General features: G+C 39.5%; 1 long non-coding RNA gene across 2 annotated transcripts in view; it reads left to right on the top strand.

Annotated features, from left to right (window-relative positions):
* The window catches only part of LOC103548059 (uncharacterized), a 64,200-nt gene that overhangs the window by 2,574 nt on the left and 38,878 nt on the right, over positions 1-22,748 (top strand). For both annotated transcript variants that reach the window (XR_011543358.1, XR_544153.2), the window contains exon 2: positions 637-772. This is a non-coding gene — a long non-coding RNA (uncharacterized lncRNA). The remainder of the gene's footprint in view (positions 1-636; positions 773-22,748) is intronic.

A 22,748-nucleotide genomic window follows, 5' to 3' on the forward strand; every position in this document is an offset into this window, starting at 1 on the left:
CCTCAGGGTGGATGGTAGACTTATTCTTCTGAAATAATACTTTCACATCACTGTGATCAGAAAACTCAACTGTGATAAGTGTAAAATAGCTACAATAAAACTTACAATACATAAAGTCCCAATAACCCTTTAGCCAAAAGTCCCAATAACTCTTTAGCCATATATATATTTTAATTTAGTTGTATGATAGAAAGTTGTTAACACATGGCATTTCAGTAAAACGTGTGTAATTAGTAAGCATTGTGAGATGGGGAAATTGTTTTTGGCAGAAAAGTTTATAGTGTATCATTCCCTTCATGACGGCTTTAAAGGAAATAGATCCTAGTAGGTCAAGATGAAGGAAGGGGTGGATGGGGAGAGAGAATCTTGAGTTTGATGATTTTAAAGTCATTCCTTGTGTAAAATTAGTAAACTATGTTTCTTGCAAACTCGAGTTTGTGGACTGAGAGCCATAACTGCTACAGTTACCTTTAGTTAAAGGACTGTTAAAGGACTTTATAAAGTTAAAGGGCTGTTATGAGGGGAGAAATTTTATTTGTTTTGTGATGATCCTAAGAGCACAAGATGAAACCAAAGACTGGAGTTTTGGGGATGCAAATTTGATTTCATATTACACATGCTTTCTAACCATTACAGCTCTCCCATGATGAAGTATTGCCAGGTACTGATTTCTCACCACTAGAATCATTGATGTAAAGGCTGGATGACTGCTGGACAGAGATACTGTGGAAAGATTCTGCTATGGACTGAATTGTGTCCGCCCTCCGCAACCGTATGTTGAATCCCTGACCCTCAATGTCACTATCCTTGGAAATGGGGCCTGTGGGGAGGTGATTAAGGTTGAATGAGCTCAGAAGGTTGAGGCCCTGACCCAACTGGATTAGTGTCCTTTTAAGAAGAGACGCCAGAGAGCTCACTCTCTACCCTGTCTCCCTCCCTATCCATGTGAGGACACAGTGAGAAAGTGGCCATCAGCATGGCAGGAGGTGATCCTTCACCAGGGACCAAATCAGCCAGCACCTTGATCTTGACTTCCCAGCCTCCAGAACTGTGAGAAAATAAATTTTGGTTGTTTAAGCCATGCAATTTGTGATATTTTGTATGACAGCCCAAGATAACTAATACAGAGTCCCATAAAGCCTTGATGACATTCCGCATGTGGTTGCAATTCTTAAGATTGTTTTTGCCTTGGACTATTTTCTAAGGAACACTTTGAAACCCATAAGTTTCTTAAATTCTTGTGTTTACCGTGTTGAATATTAGCCACCCATATAAGCTAATGGCTTCATTATGAATAACATAAATCGTTTTATTTCTGTGTTTATAAATGTCTTATGATTATCCAAATTACTTACGTACTTTTGAAACATCCTTTTTTACTGAGTACCTGTTATATGAACTGCACTTGGCTAGAATGGTGCATGGTGAACATAAAGATGTCATCCCTCTCCATAAAGAATTGTAGTCCTCTTGGGGACACACCCACACATGCATGCACACACACTGTACATAAACCTCAAACGGATGAGCGATGCTATAGTAACCCCAGCAGGAGTTTGATGGAGGGAAATAGTCTAAGCCAGTGGGATTTGATAAGAAGGGTTGAGCACAGATGCTTAGTGTCCTTGCAGGCAGGGAGGAGAGAAGAGAGACCTGGGAGCAAACTAATTTTTTTAAGTAAGTTTTAGAGAGCCTAATACACCAGTTTTGCTGTCCACACAATTAGTTCTCAACCTAAGCTGTGCATCTCATTTTCTCAGTGGGCTGAGGTAGCCTTTGTATTCACTAAATCTGAATTTCTAGGGGCAAAGTTCGAGCATTTGTTTTTCAAAATTTCTCCAGGTGATACCAGTAGAGAACCAGGGTTGATAGCTACTGAACAGTGCAAATAAGATGATGCTAGATAAGTGCCAGATTTCGCCCCCCTCACCTTGAGGTAGTGGACACAATATATCATGCTGGTAAAGCAGCACACACTTACACACTTACTCATGAAGATTTCTTCTTCCCTTTTCAGAATCAATAAATTAATACTGATGTTGAACGAATGGTTAGAACCAAAATGAAGCAAGTTTCAGGAAGGGAAACATTATTTCAGATGATTCTAATCCTTTGGAGCTTTAAAAATATTTAGAAGATCTTCGTAGCCCGTTGAGATGTTTTAGAAGTTATTTCATGTATTACAGGATGAGTGTGTGATGACAGAATGCAGGCCTCCGAGTGGTGCTGGCTCAGCCTGTAAGGAAGTGCGGTTCGATGAACGCTGGAGTCCAGGATTGACTCTCCATCATCATTTTATCTTATTGCTTTATTAAACAAAAGCAAACCTTCTGGTGTATGCCTTTAACAAGTTACTGATTAGCCAATATTTTTAATAAAATGCATCTGCCAAAAGTGAAATCCATAACCACATTGTGTGGGAGTAAAGGAATATGACGACTAACAGCTGGGGACCCAGGAGGAGAACTCTGTTTCCACCTGTCTCCCCCGGGAAATAAACCAATTCTGGATAAAACAATGTATCCAGGTGATCTTTTCTACCCCTGGATAGAAAAATAAGGGGGAATCCCTTGAAGGCGACAGCACTAAAATAAATGCTATGGACAGCCTCTATTTATTAAAGCAGCACGTGAGCCACATATGTAATTTTTAATTTCCCAAGAGCCACATTTCAAAAAGTAAAAAGGAAAAGGTGGAATCAATTTTAATGCCATAGTTTATTTAACCGAAAACATCCAAAATGTTATTTCAATATGTAATCAATGTAAAAACTTAGTGAGATAGTTTACATTTTAAAAATGTCTTCACAATACTGTGTGTATTTTATATTTACATTCAATTTGGAGTAGCCACATTTCAAGTGCTCAAATAGCCAAATATAGCTAGTGGCTACTGTATAGGACAGTGTAGTACCATATAGTTATTATTTCAGGCTCTGGCATCAAAATGATCTAGATTTGAATTCTTTCTCCACCAATTTCTAATTCTTTACCCCTGAGCGAATTAAGTCCTTAAGTTGGTTATGTTGACAAAAATAATCCATAACCAATCTATAAATGAAAATTTGGGTGATTTTATTCTGAGCTAAAATGTGAGGACCATGGCCCGGGGCATTTCTTCCCAAAGGAAGAAAGGGCACCAAAGAAGTGGGGTGTACAGAGTGGTTATATACCCCCAAAGAGATGTTTCACATATGATTGAAATGTCCCTTTTACAATAGTCTCAAGACTGCTCTGTCAGCACAGCAACTGATTGACACAGCAAGTAGGTCTGCTGTCTCGGTGGACACAGCAGCGTGTCAGGTCTGTTGTCTCCAGCTGGGTGGTTGCAGGTGAGCACAGCAGTCAGTTCCTAGCCTAAGGAAAGATGCTTATCCTTAAGGAAACACCAATGTCGGGGGAAGTTGCACCTTTATCTTAAGGGCATTTGTTCTTGCCATAGCAAATGTTTAAAGCAGATACACAATGCATGCTCCATGGCCATGTCAGGAAAAACAAAGTCAGGCCGAATTGGGTTTACACCAAATGCCTTCCTCATATGCTCCAATATATCCTATTGCTTGCCATTTCTATTTGTCAGTTATAACACTGTGACATTAATAAAAGAAACTTTAACTAAATTGGAGTTGGGAGGGCCTGTAGGGGGAGCTCTCATGCCCTGTCATAGGTGTCAATTATGCCAAACAGGAAGAGATATAGGCTTGTATTTCGGACAGGAAGGTGTTTCTACCTTACTACCCAACAGGAGGAAGGAAGATTTGTCTCCCTGCCAGGCAACAGCCCAGCCAATGAGAGACTGTAGCAACCCAAACAACAAGGAGCCTCTGAACGCTTCGGACATTTAGTTGGAAGAGTCCAGTTTCCTCCAATGGACTCTTTATTACAGCTCCTCCCAACTCCCCCTTTTTTTCTTTAAAAGCAACCTCCCCTCCTTTGTTCTCTGGATTTGCCTGTGGTCCGCCAGGGTATGCCTGCATATCCTGAATTGCAATTCCTTTTGGTTATTCCCAAATAGACTTGTTTTTCGGGTAAGACAACTGGCCAATTGACTTTTAAGTTGACAGCACTTAACTCCTATGTTCTCATTCATGAGGTAAGAATAACAACACCTGCTTTACAGAGTTGCTTGATGGATTAAGGATGCAAAAAATAGTTTTTGTTATTGATAGTCTATCCCAGTGTTATCTTTCCACTGTGCCAAGTGAAAAGAGGATTTGTCTGAATATTTGCATTCAATCCACCGCCTTCACTGAGTAGCTTTGTGTGACCTTGGGCATGCTTTTTTACCTCTCTATGCCTCTTTCTTTATCTGTCTTATAGGAAACAATCGTACTGTAGGGGAGGAAAAAGTTTTCCTCAATCCTCTTAGGGTCCCTGGCTGTGTCTGAAAATTAAACCGACAAAAACAGATTAACAGGAGAAAAGTATACAAATTTTATTGAAGTTTTACCTGTCCATGGGGGCCTTCACAAGAGAATGAAAACCCAAGGAAGTGACCAGAAAGCTATTATACCTTTTAGACAAAGAAACAATAAATTTGTGAAGCAATTGACAAGACAAAGGGGTTTCCGCTAGAGATAGTAAATGGTGAAGTAATTAGGAAGTTAAGGGTTAGGTTAACAAGGTTTGTTTGTATAGATTTCTTGGCCTCAAATTCCTTGTCTCTGCTGGTAAGAATGTTTTCCCTCCTCCTGATACTGGGAAGGTGCCTTTCACATAGGAGTTTCATGGTGTGTTTCAGGGAAGAAGGAGGATGGATCTGGAGGTGGGGAGGTCAGAGGGACTCTTTTGCTTCTGCCATTTTTTAAAAAATTGCTTCAGCTTAAGATATTTAATATGCCAAGGTGCCATATATTGGGGTTGTGTGTCCTGAGCACCATCCGTACCAAACTCAGAGAGCTGACGTCAGGGTTAAATGGGATAATCTATGTGGAAGTGTTCCCCAAACCCTCCAAAACCATTTCCCAAAGTTGAACTAGAGACATTCATGGTTGACACAATTCGTGATTTAAAATCCATTGGGATTGTGGTGGTAGTTACAAGATTGTATAAGAACTCATAGAGTTGTAAACCTAAAATGATTGGATTTTACTACTTGTAAATTACTCTCCATAAACTTGATTTTTTAAAACACAATTTGGGAAATTCCTGGTTTTAAAAAAGTAGCAGTCTTCCTTTCCCAGGACTTCTCGGAGCCATATACTAATCCACACGCTAATGTGGATCATGAATTTCTGAGTGAAACATATGACATATCCCATAATTGACTGTTGCACTCATTTTTTCACAGGATGTCTTACTCAGTCATGCACCACATAACAGGGTTTTGGTCAATGATGGATTGCATATACCACGGTGGGCCCATATGACTAGTAGTATATAGCCTAGGTGTGCAGTAAACTATACCATCTAGGTTTGTGTAAGTACACTCTATGATGTTCTCCAATGATGAAATTGCCTAAGAGGCATTTCTCAGAAGGTATCCTTGTCTTTAAGCAATGCATGACTGTATAATTATTGTACCAACAAATGCACCTTGGGAAATGCTGCTGTAAACTGCTATATAAATATATGCAGAAATCAGCTGTTAAGATTATTCCATGATATCTTAGCATTATTGAAAATTCATGAATTGGGTCAGATCACTTGACCCAATTGATCGCACCCTCCTCCTGGATGCATTTATTTGTCTTGCAGGATACCACCCTTTTCTGGTTTCCTCACACCTCATTAGCCACTTCTCGGTATTCGCTGCTGGCCGTTCTACCTCTTGCTAAACTCTAAATGTTGGGCGGTCCTCATCCTCAGCCTACGAACCTCTCTCGATTCTCACTGTATTCGTTTTCTAGTTGATCTTATCTACTCCTGTTGTTTAAAATCATCTAGATCCCGTTGAGACCCAAACATAAATCTCCCTCCCTAACATTTGTGCTGAGCTACCCCACATCTTGGATTATTACGTACCTAAATTTCACAAGTCCAAATATAACCCCACCCTGTCAAACTAGACCCACTCCTCATCTTCCCTCAGTAAATGGCACCTCCATCCAGTTAGCCAATTAATTGGACCCAAAACACAGGTTTCATCTTGACTCCTTTCTTTACCTCACACATCGCATCTAGTCCTTCCATAGCTTTGGTCAGCTTTACCTTCAGAATAGATGCAGAACCTGACTCCTAGCTGTCATCTTCATCCCCACCCTCAGCCAGGTGACCCTTATCTCTCATTTGGACCACACAGTATCCTCCCAATGGATCTCCTTGCTTCTACACTTGGCCCACCACAATCTGTTTTCTACACAGTACTGTGAATGACCTTCCTAAAATGTAAATCAAAACTTGCCACTCACCTGCTCAAAACCTGTAATGGTTTGTGATCACTCAGAATAAAATCCAAACTCCTTACCTAGACCTAAAAGGCATTATATGATCTTGCCCCTTCTTATGTTTCTAATCACAGCTCTTAAAAACTCTGCCTATTGCTCACTCTACTATAGCCATTCTGGCCTTCTTGCTATTCCTCAAATTGGCCAAGCTTACTCGTGCCTTAGGGCCTTTGCATTTGCTGTTCCCTCTGACTTGACTGTTCTCTCAAATAATTGCATAGATCTCTTGCCAACCCATTTCATTCAAATGCCACCTTTCTTCAGAAAAGCTTTCTTCAACTACTCTCTCTAAATATCTCCTATCTGTAATACTCTACATAATGTGTATCACTAAATGATAGTATTTATATTTTAGTTATATTTAGTTATATAGTTTAGTTAGTTACCTCTTTAATTATCAGTTTCTTTCATTAAAAAGTAAGGTCCATGAGAAAGGCATTTGTCTGTCTTATCCACTAGTGTATCCACAATGCCTAGAAAAATGCCTGTCACATGGTAGACATTCAATCAATTTTTATGGAATGAGTGTATGTTACATTTTCTTAGACATGACTAGAAGAAAATTGATAAAAGGATAGAAAACATCTTACCAGTGAAAGACTCTATACAATTTGAAAACTTCAGCTATTCAGTACTAAATAGTACTCCAAGATTGCCATGTCTATTCATAAAAACAGACCCTTCCATTTCTGTCTTTGCCCCCTTTCTCTACAGGAGGTCAGACCAAGTCCTTCAGCCAGATACAAATGACGATCATGATAATGATCATATCAACCACACCTAGCATTTATTTCATGTTTAATAGGTGCCAGGAACTTTCCTAAGTGCATTATGTGCATTATCCCATTTAATCTTCAGAGCAAGTTTATTCGGTAGGTACTATTTCTGATTCTATAGTTTTATGGAGGTTGAACCTGTAGCACAGAGGCGGGTGTTACCTTACCCAAGGCTGGTAAGTGGGTTAGCTAGTTAGAAAGTTAGGGACTCGGGATCTGAAAGCAGGTGCTCTGCCTCTGTGCTATTCCTTCTTCTCTCTAGAAGGCCTCCCCACCGGAGCAGATGCCAGCCAGAGTTCATTTTCCTTGTCACTGTTGCTTAGGCCTGAAGGTCCACCTCCTCTTTCTCTCTGCTACAGAATTAAAACTAAAGGCTCCCATGCGTATCAACTTTTGCAAAGAAGTGCACAGCTCTGTGATGGCAGCGCTGCCAGATCCTCCTGTTCAATGACTTAGAATGTCACAGCACATTAAATTATTCTCCCTCACAACAAAATTATTTCAAATGGAAGAGGATAATATTTTGCCTTGTTTAAAAGAAAGTTCACTGATCCAGAGAAATTATTTTTGCTTGTCTCAGGTCATAGTTTTTGGAGTCAGAAACAAATCTCAGTTTTCCTCATGCCAAGGGACCATGAGGCTTTGTGTGGAAAAAGACGCTCAATTCCCTGTCAGTGAAATCTCTGAGTAGAGAGGAGAGAGCCCCTGTCAGCATGCTTTGGGGTCTGGCTGGGAGTCTCAGACAGGCACAAAGGGGGGAGATTTATAGACTTCAAGTGCATCAGCATGGAAAGCCAGTGGACTCAAAGGGGTGTTACCTGTGGGTCTTAGAATTCTTTATAAGCCTTGTCTACACATCATGGGTCAGAGCAGAGAGTCAGACTGGGTTTGCCTCCTGACTCTGCCACCTATTAGCAGTGTGACTGGGGAAACCAGGGAAACTCTCTGTGCCTTTGTTTCCTTCTTTGTAAAATGGAGGTCACCATAGAAGTTGTCTCACAGAGTTAGTGTATGGATTAAAAGGCTTGAAACAAAGAAAGCACCTAAAACAGTGTCTGGCATATTATAAGTGCTCAATAATATCAGCTTCTACTGGTTTTCTCCTTTGTCCTGGTTTTCCAACATTTTGTGCAGAATCCCTTTGGCAACTTTATCTTACCTATCTCTGTTATGTAGAATCATGTTTTCCCCATCAGTTAAATCTCAGAGATTTGATTGTTTTCCGCCGGGGGCGGGGGGGGGGGGCATGATCTCAATAATAGGCCATTTCAACCAGCAGAAAAGTGTAAATTTCAGAAATATATATGTACGCATATATATATATATATTTGTAATTCCAGTTATATAAAAATTTAAAACTTGCAACACAATACCCTGTCTTATGTATGGATGCATTCATATGAAGGAGAAATACGAAAATATTCATGAGAAAGATGAGCACCAAGTAGTGCCCTCTTGAGAGGGGAGGAAGGGAGGAGTACATAAGGGCTTCACGTGGATATAATTGTCTTGATAAAAAAAGATCTGAAGTAAATGTGGCAAAATTTTAAGATTTGATAAAGTCAGGCAGCATTTATGTGTTTATTATATTATTCTCTATACTTCATAAGTTTGAAATATTTCACAAAATGTTTCTTAAAATAAAAATGTTCAGAGAACAATATGGCCTTAACAATTCTAAATTACAGATTTGACCAGCTTTGCTTTTCCAAATTAACCAATTCCTTGACTAAGCAGACTAAATTAGCTACTCATTTTGTCAGCCCTGGGATATATTTATTCTTCCCAGTAGAGGTCGCTATGAAATGAAATATTTGGTTAAAAAATAGAATATAGTGTATAATTCCCCCATGCAAAGATTTTCAGTCTTTTTTTAAAAAAAAATTATCTATGAAATTTTCTTACTAGCTCATTTGTAAGTCTGATATGAAAGACTGCTAAGCATGATGCGAGATGGGGGCCAGAGATCCAAGAAGCTGGTTTGAAAGCTACTGCAGAAACCCAAGAACATTCATGAATGTGGCTTCCTATGTTTGCTCTTGTGATTTCGGGAATTTCTTCTGATTTCAAATCTAAGATCCCTCTCTCTGTTCTACACAGAGCACCAATATGGTACCTGGTGGAGCAAAGTACATGAGAATCAGGGAGCCAATGAGCTCAATCAGAGGGCCCTCAGGAAGGTGGAAGAGGTCAAGTTGGCACCCAGGGACACACACACACACACACACACCATTGTTAGGCTGCAGCATTAGAAGGATCCTTCGAATTGTTACCGCACAAAGGGCACCATCTGCTCACTGTGAGACAAAAGCCAATTGTCAAGAGGCAAGATGGTGGCAGAGAAAGGGTATTTTATTACGGCTTGCTAGCAAGAGGGAAGATGGCTGACTAATGTCCAAAAGAACCATCTTCAGGGGGGCACAGAATCTTGAAGCAGTTATATAGGCCAGTGGGTTATAGGGGAGGGGTTGGGAATGTTGACTCTCTGGTGTTAACAGACTGGGAGTTGCCACACCAGATATTTCAGTTTTCATTGATGATGGTTGTCAGCATAGACTCTCTGTTTGGGGGGTCATCACATTCTTAAGGAACTCAAAAGAATGAAGTTATTGACGTTATCATCTTATTGCAGCTGGGAGGTATATGCACTAGCAGGGGTCATAAAATCTACAGAACAGGTGGATCTCCTGGAGGGTGCAAATCCAGCTGGGTTAGTTAGTCAGAGGTCATTCAAAGTTACAACATGGGCTCTTTTCTACAATATGGCTTTCCTTATGTCAACCTTGAGTTGAGCTGCTTTCAGAATGCTCACTCTGCATCAGGACTGCTTTTTTTGCCTACAACAGAACTCTTTTGTGTCACGGATCATTTATCTCTCTCCTTGAATCATTTAGTATGATTTTGGTTGAAAATAACAGGAAACCCAATTTAAAATAGCTTAAATCGTAAGAAGGACGTAGTATGTCTTATAACAAGAAGGCTGGGTGTGGGTCAGTTCCAAAGCAGATCAATCAGTGGCTCAACAAGTCATTAAGGACCAGGTTCTCCCCATCTCTCATGACTGCCTTCCTCAGTGCATCTTTTAGCTCTTTCAGAATAGCTTCCCTCAAGGTGGCCAGAAGATCTCTGCAGGCAACATTGCCAGAGGGAAGAATACCTCTTTCGTCTTAAAGAAGACAATAGTGATGCTACACACAGATCTCCTTGACCCTTGAATCCTTTTTTTTTTTTTACTATTTGTGTGCCTGTTCCTCCCTTTGGCTTCTAAAGCCTGTGGGTCTGCTTAGGAGAAATTCCCTTGGGAGTTGCTTTGCCAGCATGAGCAGAGAGGAACTGCTTGGGAATGTCAATGCAAAACAACCAATAAGCATTCTATAGACAAGAGAGATAAGGTGACTTTTACTTGAGCCACGGTGAGGATTATAACCCAGGAAGGCAGTTTCCACAAAAGAACAAAGCATTCAGGAGAAGCATGGTTTCCAGTATAGTTTTATACCTTTTTAGAACAAAGAACATGCATTAAATGTTCTTTTGTGCCCAGGCTACATGTTCATCAAAGTTTCAGAGAGGCATTCAGTTGCAAATTAGCAGGTCCACGTGATCCTGATGTCTGGGTGTTACCAATAGGGCATTACCAAGTAGAAGGGGGAGTAGGCATTCTTATCTTAAGAGAGTGCATTCTTTACTTTCATGGTTAAAACGGATGTACCACGTGTATTTGATAGGTCCTAAATCAGGCTTCTTTAGTTGAAGCTGAAACAGTTCTGAACTAGAAGTTATCCCATATACCTCAATATGTGAAAATCTCTCACAGGAATTGTCTTCCCCAGGAAAGCCGTTGATCAATAACCGGTGGTGCAGAAGTGGTGAGGTCAGCTCGCCTGCCTCCATGGGACAACTCTGTGGAGAAATTTACATTTCAGTGTTCTCCTGCAGGATCAGGCTATGCCCCTCCCTTCGTCCCCTCTGATAAATAAATCAAGCACAATAGTATATATTGGAGTATATGAGGAAGCCGTTTGGTGTAAAGCTGAGTCTGCCTGACCTTGTTTTTTCCAAAAGGGCCTGAGGTGGCCTGTTGAGCATGCATTGCACATCTGCTTTAAATATTTACTAAGGATTAATTACTGACCTGCTGGGCTGACCTTGTGACCACTTACCTTGTGGTCACCCACCTGCTGACAACCGATCTGCTGTGCCAGCTAAGCACCTCGTGACAGTTGTAAAAGGGACATTTCTATCATACATGATGTGTGCTCTTTGCTCCAAGATGGTATACAACCACTCTGTACACCCCACTTCTTCAGTGCCCTTCCTTCCTTGAGGACAGAAGGGCCCTGGGCTAGTCCTCAGATACGGCTCATAAAAAACTCACCCCAATTTTGATTTATAGATTGTGGATTATTTGATTTGTCCCCTACCCTTCCCTGTCCTGCTTCCTCCACTCCCTCACTGACCATCCCTGGGATGGCTTCCATGATAAATCATTTGCGTACAACTTCCCATCTTGGTGCCTCTACTAAACCCTACCTAACACATATCTTTAATTAGAAAAGAAACTCTCTCGATAGACCCCCAGCAAACTTTCTCCCCCTCTCATTGACCAGAAGTGGGTCACATGCTTATGCCTTAGCTAACTGTGCCTCAAGGGGAATGGGATGAACAAGACTGACCTATGGACCAATCATGCTTTGCTCGTGGAGTTGAGGAGGAGTTCAGAATCCCCTGAAGCACATGGCTGTGAATATCTGGAGAGAAAATATCAGACTTTGGCCTGTAAGAGAATTTGATATCGAACCTGAAGTGAGTTCACTCACCTGTTGCACAGCAAGCCAATCTCTGACACTAAGTGTAGTGGAAAAAAGTAGGAATTTTATTATTGCACAGCACTGAGCAAGGAGAGAGGGCAGCTAACGCTGAAATACCAAACTCCCCAAAAAGCTAAAAGGCAAAGTTTTTATTTGGGGTTTTAGATAGGGGAGGGGGAGCATACAGTCTTGCTGGTCAGAACTTTCCCACCAGTCTGTGTTTAGCCTTGAGACTACTTGCAGAGAGGAGGGAGCCCATGACCTTGCTGTTCAGCAGGTTTCCCACCAGCCTGTAGCTCCTTTGCAGGAAGGAGATAACCATTCCAGGTGCTTGTCCTTGGCTGTGTCTGTCTCCATGGAGGACAGTGGATTCTGGAGCCAGGAAGCCAGGAAGTAAGCAGCAAATGAGTGCTTTGGTTTTAACCCCATATATGCTGGGTTTAATGTAGGGGAACTGATATCAAGGCTGGTATCAAACTGAGGAGGAGGAAGGCAACATCTGGAACAGCATGCCATCCCTCTATGTTTGGGAAGGAAGCATTCTTGCCTAAAAATACAGTAATTCTCCTCACCGAAATGATAGTTTGACTGAGTAAAGAAAACACAATTAAAAACTTCTGGAGGATATTGCTCCATTGTCTTTTAGCTTCCAGGAATACCATAGAGAGGTCTAATGCAATTACAGTTTATAATCTTTTGTTTGGAATCTATTTTTTTTCCTGTCTGGAAGTTTTATAATTTTTCTTTTATTTCTAGTCATCTTAAATTTCATAATATTCTTCCTTGATGTAGTTTTGTTTTTATTTATTGTACTGGATCCTTGGCGATTACTTTTAATCTGAAAAGTCATGTCCTTTAGTTCTATCTCATATGTCTCATAAATGGTATTATTTCTCGTAATTTCTTCCTCCCCATTTCTTTCTGTTTTCTCTTTCTGGAACTTCTAATAGTCAATGAATGGCTCTCTCACTAATCATTTAAATTTTAAAAATTCTTCCTCTCCATAAAAATACTCACTTTATCTTTTTGGATAATGGTCTCAATTTAAATATATTTTTTGAGATTCTTATTCCTGTTAACTTATTTTGTAACATCTAAGGGCTCTATTTTTTCCTCTGAATATTCCCTTTTAAAAATTGCTCACTGTTCTTGTTTCACAGAAGTCATATATATTTTTCTTTCTTTTTTTGTTTTTTTGAGGAAGATTGTCACTGAGCTAACATTTGTGCCAACTTTGTATGTGGGATGCTGCCACAGCATTGCTTGATGAGTGATGTGTAGGTCCATGCCTGGGATTTGAACTTGCAAACCCAGGACTGCCAAAGCTGTGTGAGCGAACTTAACCCCTACGCCACCAGGTCGGCCCCCTGTATGTTTTTCTTCTTTCTCAGGTTATGTATTATCATTTGTCTCTACCATAATTACCCCTGTTTTCCCCTCTGACATTGGTTTTTTGATTGTTTGTTTTGGTTTCTCTCTCTAATTTTAAATGCTTTCCTCAACTGCCTTCATATTCTTGTTCATACTTGAGAATGGGACACTAAAAAGCTAATTGGAAGCTATATCTGTTGTCAGGACTTATCTACCATGGGACACACTTTAGAATGATTGAGGGATACCTGGATATTTCATTGGGGCCCCTGACCTCTGCCAATTTTTAGTATCTATCTTAGTCAGTTTGGGCTGCTATAACAAAAATTCCACAGACTGTTGGCTTAAACAACAAACATTTCTTTCTCATAGTTCTGGAGACTGAAAGTCTGAGATCAGGATGTCAGCATGGTCGGGTTCTTGCTGAAGGCCCTCTTCCTGATTTACAAATGGCCAAATTCTCATTGTATCGTTACACAGTGGAGAGCAGGGAGAAAGGAAGCAAATTCTCTCCTGTCTCTTCCTGTAAAGGAACTAATCCCATTTATGGAGGCTCCAACCTCATGACATAATCCCCTCCCAAAGACCCCCACCTCCAAAAACCATCATATTGGAGATTAAGCTTCAAACTGTGAAATTTGGGAGGACACAAACATTCAGTCCACAGCAGTATTCATGGGTCTTTTCTCTTGGGTTGGATTGTTTCTCTAGAGAAGAAACCCCCAATCTCAGATGGAATGCACATGGTCTGGGAGCCAAGCTGGAGAAGGGGTTGGATTTTGCTGTTCAGTATGCCAACTTTCATATGGTCTCCCTGTTTCAGCATAGTACCCTACCCCACCTCAGCTGAGCCTCTGTACCTGAGTATATGGCTGACGAATTGAGTCATGCACCTGGGTGGTCAAGGTATCTGGGATTTACCTGCACCTTTCAACCTCACACTGCATTTCTGCCTTCAGAGGCACATGGTTCTTTCCATTTCTTAGGTTTCCTAGAGTTCTGAAGAAGACTCCCCTCACGCCAGGCTTCAGTCTCAGATTTCTGTACTATGTGAAGTTAATAACCACTAGTCAGCTATAGGGGAGGAAGACATTTCCTTGACCCACTCTAGGTCCTTCTGCTGGCCAGGCTACAAATTAAATTCACATGAGACAGAATAACAGGAGAAAATCAAACACAGCTTTATAACATGTATACATGGGAGAGGTTCAGGCAAACTGAGCAACTTGCCAAAATGGCAGAGGTTCTCATCTTAAATACCATCCTCAGCTAAAGGCAAAGGAGGATGTTGGGGGTGGGGGGCAACAGTTGTGGGAGATTACCAGAAAAGTACAGTAAACAAGAGTAAGCTTATTATGCAGATTTAAGTCCTTGCCTTCTGTATTGATAAGAGTTTCTAGAGATAAGGTTATCCTCCCTTCTTCCTGGTACAGAGAGGGAGACACATTTACAGACAGAGATTTCCTTTACAAATGTAGATGTCTCTTAATAAAGGGTAATTTCTACTTTTCAGAGTTTCTCTCATGTCTGCAGTTTTTAAAAGTAACCAACCCAAAATAATCCTCATGCCAAAGAGACATATCTTGGGGCAGCCAATTCCAATCCCCAACAGTCCTGCCTTTGAAACTTTTAAGTTTCACAGTCCTTTCAAACTTTAAGAAGTTTTATAGTCCAGAAGCTGAGTCATAGATTTTTTCATCTCACTGAATGCATTTCTTGGTCCTGGTAATAGATCAGTCCAGTTAAATTTATTTTAGAAGATGTTGATGCAGATGAGTTCCCAAAGTTAGGCCTATATTGTGGAAGCAAACAATCAGGTATTTAATAAGAAGTATGTCTATGGAAATAAAAAGGAAAAACAAGGTTAATGGTTGAAGCAAATTATAAACCAGTTCCTGAGCCCAGAGGTCAGCCAGTCAAGAAGATTTCTAGATGTCAGGGTTGAGGATCTTTTGCAGCTTGAGATATCTCTGATGATGTCATTGGGCATTCAAGTACCTTTCTGGGTGGCTTACAGCTTACACAGCAACAGACATGTATCTCTCTTAAGTTTATATCAAGTTGTTCAGCTTTGGTTTGCAAGGCTTCAGGAGAAAGGGCAGGTTCAGTTCTCAATGATTCCAAATGAAAATGAGGGAAAAAATTGAAAATGTTCATTTGGAGATTTGTAACCATATATTTCAGGAGTCTAGGAGAATTCAGGATTCAGTCCAGTTCACAGGTAGAAAAAACCTCAAAGACAATTAACAGAACTAGGATCTAATATCCAAAATGTGTATTACAGTTTTTACTGAAACATAATTTTTCTCTCTAAAATCACCCTCATTTTGACCAAAGATAGCCAAATTAAGACTAACTGGTTTGCAAAATAAGTTTAGTTTCAATAAACTTGGCCCAATTATTTACATAAGTACAGCAAGAATAACCATTGACCGTATATACTCTTTTAAATCTGCTTTGCTGGAACTTTTTATAAGGAATAGCAGATTGGACTTTAAAGGCTTCTCAATTCCAGGAAAGCCAAGCCAAGGATTTGTCATCAGATCTCACCTGCAATACCTCAGATTTGGGTGAATTCCTCTCTTCTCTTGTGGTTTCCCAAAATATTGAGGTTCCTTGTGCCTGCCAGATAAGTGACCTTCCTTACTTACCCATAAGGTTGCTAGGAAACAAGGTACCAGGCCAACATTTCCAAGTGGCCTTATTCCATAAAGTCCAATCTTTGTTCCTGAAAAGCTGTCTTGTCATATCTGAGCCTGTATGTTTCTCTCAAATATGACATTCCAGTCAAAGTCAAGTTATATAACAAAAGTTTCCAATTCTATCCTGTTATAAGGAAAGCAGATTCTTATTGAACTTATGCAAATACCTATATTGCCATGAAAATAACAATACTTATTAAGAGTTTCCAAATTCTGGATGGATCAGGTAGGGTGAAAAAGATAAATGTTTCAATTTGGTTTACAAAAATATAGTTCACCAACTTGCTATGTTATAGTTAGATTAAGAGAAAAAGTTTCCCTTAAATCCGGAAAAAAACCCAAAACACTTAAAAAAAAACTCAGCAGTATCTTAAACAAAAAAATCATAAAATTATAATCATCTTCATCAGTTCATTTGGTCCTGTGTAATTGATTTTTTTGATCTTAATCATCCATTAGCAGTTTTATGGGGTCATCAGTTTCTCCATTAGAATTCTGTAATTTTTTAACCAGTTCAGTTTTATAATCTGGAAGTTTATCAGAAAACTGTGTTCTAGAGTGTCAGAGTTCTTTCCATGAATCTCTCTGAAGATGAAACATATTTTGCAAAAGCATCAGAGTAAAACAATAACTGTCTGTAAACAACAAGATCCAAAAATGGCGACTGCAGAGAAATTTGGTTAATTTTGTGACATACAATACTTTAAAATAATAACCAGAATTATAGCAGACAACCAGGACAGATCAGAATTGTAGGAAAGTTATATAATTTCAAAACATTTCTATCAATAACATTTACCCACATAATATCATCTAAAAAAGTTTATCATCACTTATCTGACAATGCTTCCCATGTAATTTAACATATCAAATAAACCTACTTAGTTCAGCATTTTCCCCCTTATAGGAAGAGGGATAAAATTTCTCTGAGAAGTCTCAGGGGCTCTCTGAAAATCCTCAGAGAAATCCTCTTCCTTCTTCCAGGTCGAAAGAAACCCTTTATTCAGGACTTGAATATTTTTGTCGGGGAAGGCTTGTCAAAAATATCAAAAGGTTTTAAAACACTTGTTCAAATAGGAACTAATGCTCGCTGTGAAACAATGCTCAGGTATATATCCAAAATGACAACAGAAACAGTCAAAAAGTCTTAAGAAAGACCTCTTTCTTTCTGAACATAGAAAATTATTTTAGCAAAACATAGATTTTCTATCTTTTAGGTAGACTTAAAGCAGGCAAAAAGTTCAAGGAAATTATCCTTTTGAGAGAGAAAACTGAATTTTAATTTTTGCACCAGCTCATTTTTTTCCCGTAAAACTGATGTACTTAATTGAATTTAGTTTAATATTAATCAACTTGACCATACACAAAACTCTTTTCAGAATTTCTCTTTCACAAACCTTCTGTCACTTTCTTTTTACATTCAGAATTTGTCCCATGGTTCTTTTTTTTTCCTTCTAGTACTTTTGGACAAATTTAACTTTCCTAATCCAACGAACAAAAATATTTCCATTCTTTATACCTTCTTTACCTAAAACATACATTTTACTTTCCTTGAATACAAAGATGTTTGCCTTATTAATTTCCACTGGCTTTAATTACATATTTTAATTAGAATTTTTAACCCTTACGGACCCTAGTAAAAACTAAAAAGGCAAGCAATTATGAACTGTCTTTTATACTAGCATTCTAAACACTCTTCATAATTTCTAGAAAGACACCACTTCACAGTAATAAAACACAAAGTATGTTTATTAATAGACCCAAACACTTTTAGCCTCTCGGCAGTAAGAAGCCAAAAGTAGATAAATTTACATTTAATAATTAATATCTAATATCTTACTTATTTGGGAATGATCTAGATACTCAATGAATTTTCGTCATTTAAATTAACCTAGCAGAACTTCAAAGTTTCAAGTTACCAAAGAGATTTTGGAAGTTATTTTAGATGCACATGCCATAAAGTATAATTAGTGCTAAAATTTTGTCTATAAACTCTTATTTCATTTATGTCTGAATCATTTGTTCCCAACAATTATGTTTAGATTACCCACAAAAACTTCATGAGACATTAGACAAAATTAACTATCATTCTAACTTATTATGCTGACAAATTTGTAACAGGGAATACATGAGCAGTCTTTTTTAAACTAGTAAACCCAAGCTGCATGTTTGCATCATATCCAATTATGGTAACTCTGAGAACATGTCTAATTTAATCAAACCAACAAATTTAAACAATATTTCGTTCACCAAAGATTATTTCATATCACGTTAACTTGAAAGACATGTAAGCACTTACTTTAAGTCAATTTAACAGAGCTCTTGATTTTGGCCATACCATCCAGGGTTAAAATATCATACATCTGTAACGTACACGTAAACACTCATAAACACATCGGTAGACACAGACAGAGATGCTAAATTTTTGCTATGAATCAGGTGCAATACAAAACACACTAGTTTCTGAGAAACATTTGCATTTCCAAGAATGGCTCTCAGGTCCTGGAGAAGATGGGAGCAGAAAATTTACATCATAAAGGCAGAGAAATCAGTCAAGTTTTCTTTAAAATGGAGTTTCTGGGGCATAATTGTCCATCTGTTTCTAATGTCTCAGTGTTTTTCTCAATATCTAGGAGCATTTGGGGAGGGACAGGGGAGGCTTTGGTGTTGGCAAAAGACATGTGAACTTTGAACTGACTTCCAGAACCATATCTCCAGCCTTGCAGAGATTTGCAAGACAAAGACAATTGCTTCCAATTCCCCGCAGGACTGCATTACAGCCTGAATGACAAAAAGAGAGACTGACTCACCCCTACCGCTGCTCCCTTCCAATTGCTCATTTATATCAGGAAAATTTTTAACTTAAGAGGTGGATCAAAGATTTGTATAATCTAAAACTTTCAGGACAATGTATCACATCTTTAAAAGTCTTACAATCAGGCAGGGGAAATATTCCCCAGTGAGACCATGTCTATCCACAGAATACAATCTATAATACAAGCAGACAAAAAGAGATACAGTCACTTTACATAAAGCCTGTAAGTATATCAATTTTCTATAAATTTCATCTGAATTCCATCAACTCTTATACATCTAATCATAACTTTCATTAGGACTTCATCAATAAGTCTTGGTCTTATAATATTGGATAGGGGAAGTATTCCCAGCTAGAAATTTTAAAACATACTCAGGCAAAGTTGATATACCCTCTGTATAAAAAATCAGCTCGAGCATCTTATCAACACTTACACTTCTTACACTTTTATATTTTCTCAATTCCATTGCAGCCCGAGTAGGGTCTTAAGGCTAGTTCATTATTTTATTTATTTATTTTTGTATTTCCTTTCTAATTTGGGCTTTGCATAGGTACCACTAAAAATGATGATGAGAGCTATCACAAACTTTTTTCCCCCAATTTAGAAGTCTTCCCAATTTAAATGATCTATCATCTGGCCACGTTGACAAGTAGGATCTTAACAGTAACTCATACTGATGCCAACCCTGAAATCAGTTCCCCTACATTAAATCCAGCATATATAGGGTTAAAACCAAAGTACTCTTTCCCTGCTCACTCCCCAGCTCCCTGGCTCCAGAATCCACTATCCTCCATGGAGACAGAGACAGCCAAGGACAACCACCTGGATTCCTTATCATCTCCTCCCCATCCCTGCAAGCAGTGCCCCAAGGCCGAAAGAACATAGGCTGGTAGGAAGGCTCCAACCAGCAAGGCCACTGACTCCCCACCTCTCTACAAGCAGCCACATTCCTCACAAACCTTTAAAACCCCTCACCTCCTCTCTTTCAAGGAGACAAGATGAAACAAGACAAATTTGAGGGCTCACTCTCATCTCCCAGCTGATGTCATCCAAAATAAAAACACTTTCCTTGCCGTAAGCCTGGTGTTCCAGTTTTTATTTGGCCCTTTTGTGTGGTGGGTAAAAACCTATGCTTGTAGGTAGTGACAATACCAGTAAGTTTTAATCATGGACACAAGAGGTGTCCCCAAAAGAGATCCAGAAATTTTACTCCCAAAAGTAGTCTAAGAAAGTAAGAGCCTTCATTGCACAGCAAGCAATGAAGGTTGAGACAACAAAGACCCCTTATGAAAGCCATTGGGACCCCTTATGACAAACTCCCCTGAGAGCTGACACAGCCAGACAAAGAGAGTGTGTCCCGGAACCCCAGTCTACTTGACTGGCCACCAAGATGCATGCCAGTACATGCATCCTCTGGATGGCAGAGACCAGAGAGTTCACAAAGCCAAGCTCTCAAGAGATAGAACAAGACAAAAGATAAAACCTCGTCTAATACTCACATTAACAGCATTAGCTAAGCCTTGGGTTTCTTGGAGCCAGAATAATAGCTAGGAGGGAGGTGCTGCGGGGTTGGGGGTGATGCGTGCTTTACAGAGTACCTCGTTGTTGCACAGACATTTTCTTGAAGTTGGCAGGGGACCTGTGTCATCTACCCCATTCCATGACCAATTCATCTTTTCACGGGAGACTTATTGAGGTGGTGAGTGCCCTAGTGGCTTTTAACCGCTTGACCTGTGCCCACCCAATTTGTGGCCTTTTTGGCTTCCAAGATGCCCTTAGCAACAATTTCCACCTATACACGTATTCCCAGACAACAGGCTCATAGAAATGCCTGTGTCTTATGACAAATGACAAAAAAAGACAGAGACAAGGAAAAATACTATCCTTGGGAGGAAAAGGATCTACAACCAATGAGTACTCAACCAAATCCTAGAGTTGCTGAGTCCAAGAAGCTAGCCTCACCAAAATTTTCTCCGGCTAATCTAAATTTAGAAGAGCAAAACACCTCACCACTCTCACTTCCTGTGGACTCTGCAGGCAGAGATCTGGGTAAGAACTCTTACCTCCTGCCAGCTCTTGTCAGGGGTCCAGGATCTTCAGGCCGCAGCAGTCCAGGAGGGAGCAGTGTCCAGCCAGTGAAACTTTATCCCATCCAAGTTGCCAAACTGTAGGAGAGGAAGACATTTCCTCTACCCACTCTTGGTCCTTCTGGCTGGACAATGAATTAAATTCACATGAGACAGAATGACAGGAGAAAATCAAACACAGTTTTATAACATGTATACATGGGAGAGACTCAGGCAAACTGAACAACTTGCCAAATTGGCAGAGGTTCTCATCTTAAATACCATCCTCAGCTAAAGGCAAAAGAGGATGTTGGGGATAGGGGGAGTCAGTTATGGGAGATTACCAGAAAAGCACAGTAAACAAGAGTAGGGATATTATACAGATTTAAGTCCTAGCCTTCTGCATTGATAAGAGTTTCTAGAGACAAGATCATCCCCCTTCTTCCTGGTACAGAGAGGGAGACACGTTCACAGATGGAGATTTCCTTTATAAATGTAAATGTCTCTTAACAAAGGGTAATTTCTACTTTTCAGAATTTCTCTCATGTCTGCAGTTTTTAAAAGTAACCAACCCAAAATAATCCTCATGCCAAAGAGGCATCTCTTGGGGCGGCCAATTCCAATCCCCTACACTACCTAGTTTCCATAATTTTGTGGACATCTGTTGTCTAACTGTTGTCTCTCCAACTATTCTCTATGTCACTCAGGGCTTCTGTCTTTTATTTATTTACCTATTTACTTACATTTTAGAAAAGTTTCAGAAAGGAGATAAAAAGTGTTCAATCATCATTTTTAACGTGAATTGTTTCATTGAGTAAGATTTTTGTTTCACTTTGTTTTTATCATATCACATATGAGAAAGTTAAAACCAGAGAGGTTAAATATCTTGCCTAAGCTAGTAGGTGGCAGAGAAACTAGTACTTAACCTTATGTACCTCTCTAATAGGGGAGAGAAGACAATGTTACAAATACCCACAAGACAAGACCCTACTGGCATGAGTGACATTTCACAGTTGTGAGCTGAGTAGCTTTTGTGAAACCTTTCAGTCCTTCTGTGAACTTCAAGAACTCATTTTCTACCTTGCCTTCTCCAACCTTTACAGACACATCACCAAAGCAGGATTCACTTCGAAATGACTAAATAGGATGTATATATATATTTTTAAAGATTTTATTTTTTTCCTTTTTCTCCCCAAAGCCCCCCAGTACATAGTTGTATATTCTTCGTTGTGGGTCCTTCTAGTTGTGGCATGTGGGACGCTGCCTCAGCGTGGTTTGATGAGTAGTGCCATGTCCACGCCCAGGATTCGAACCAACGAAACACTGGGCCGCCTGCAGCAGAGCGCGCGAACTTAACCACTCGGCCACGGGGCCAGCCCCATGTTTTTTTAAAGATTGTATTTTTTTCCTAGGATGTATATTTTTTAAAAATCATTTTTATTTATTAATTTTTTTATTGAGCTAACATTGGTTTACAACATTACACGAATTTCAGGTGTACATCATTATATTTTGATTTCTGTTAAGACTACATTGTGTTCACCACCCAAAGTCTAATTGCCATCTGTCACCACACACATGTGCCCTCTTACCCATTTCTCCCTCCCCCTTCCCCTTTGGTAACCATGGATCTATTCTCTGTGTCTATGTGTTTTGCTGTTGTTGTTGTTGTTTTTTATCTTCCACATATGAGTGAAATCGTATGGTATTTGGCTTTCTCTGTCTGACTTATTTTGCTTAGCATAATACCCTCGAGGTCCATCCATGTTGTTGTAATGACAAGACTTCATCTTTTTTTATGGTTGAGTAGTACTCCATGGTGTA

This window comes from Equus przewalskii, chromosome 8, assembly GCF_037783145.1.
Source record: "Equus przewalskii isolate Varuska chromosome 8, EquPr2, whole genome shotgun sequence".
Lineage (NCBI taxonomy): Eukaryota > Metazoa > Chordata > Mammalia > Perissodactyla > Equidae > Equus > Equus przewalskii.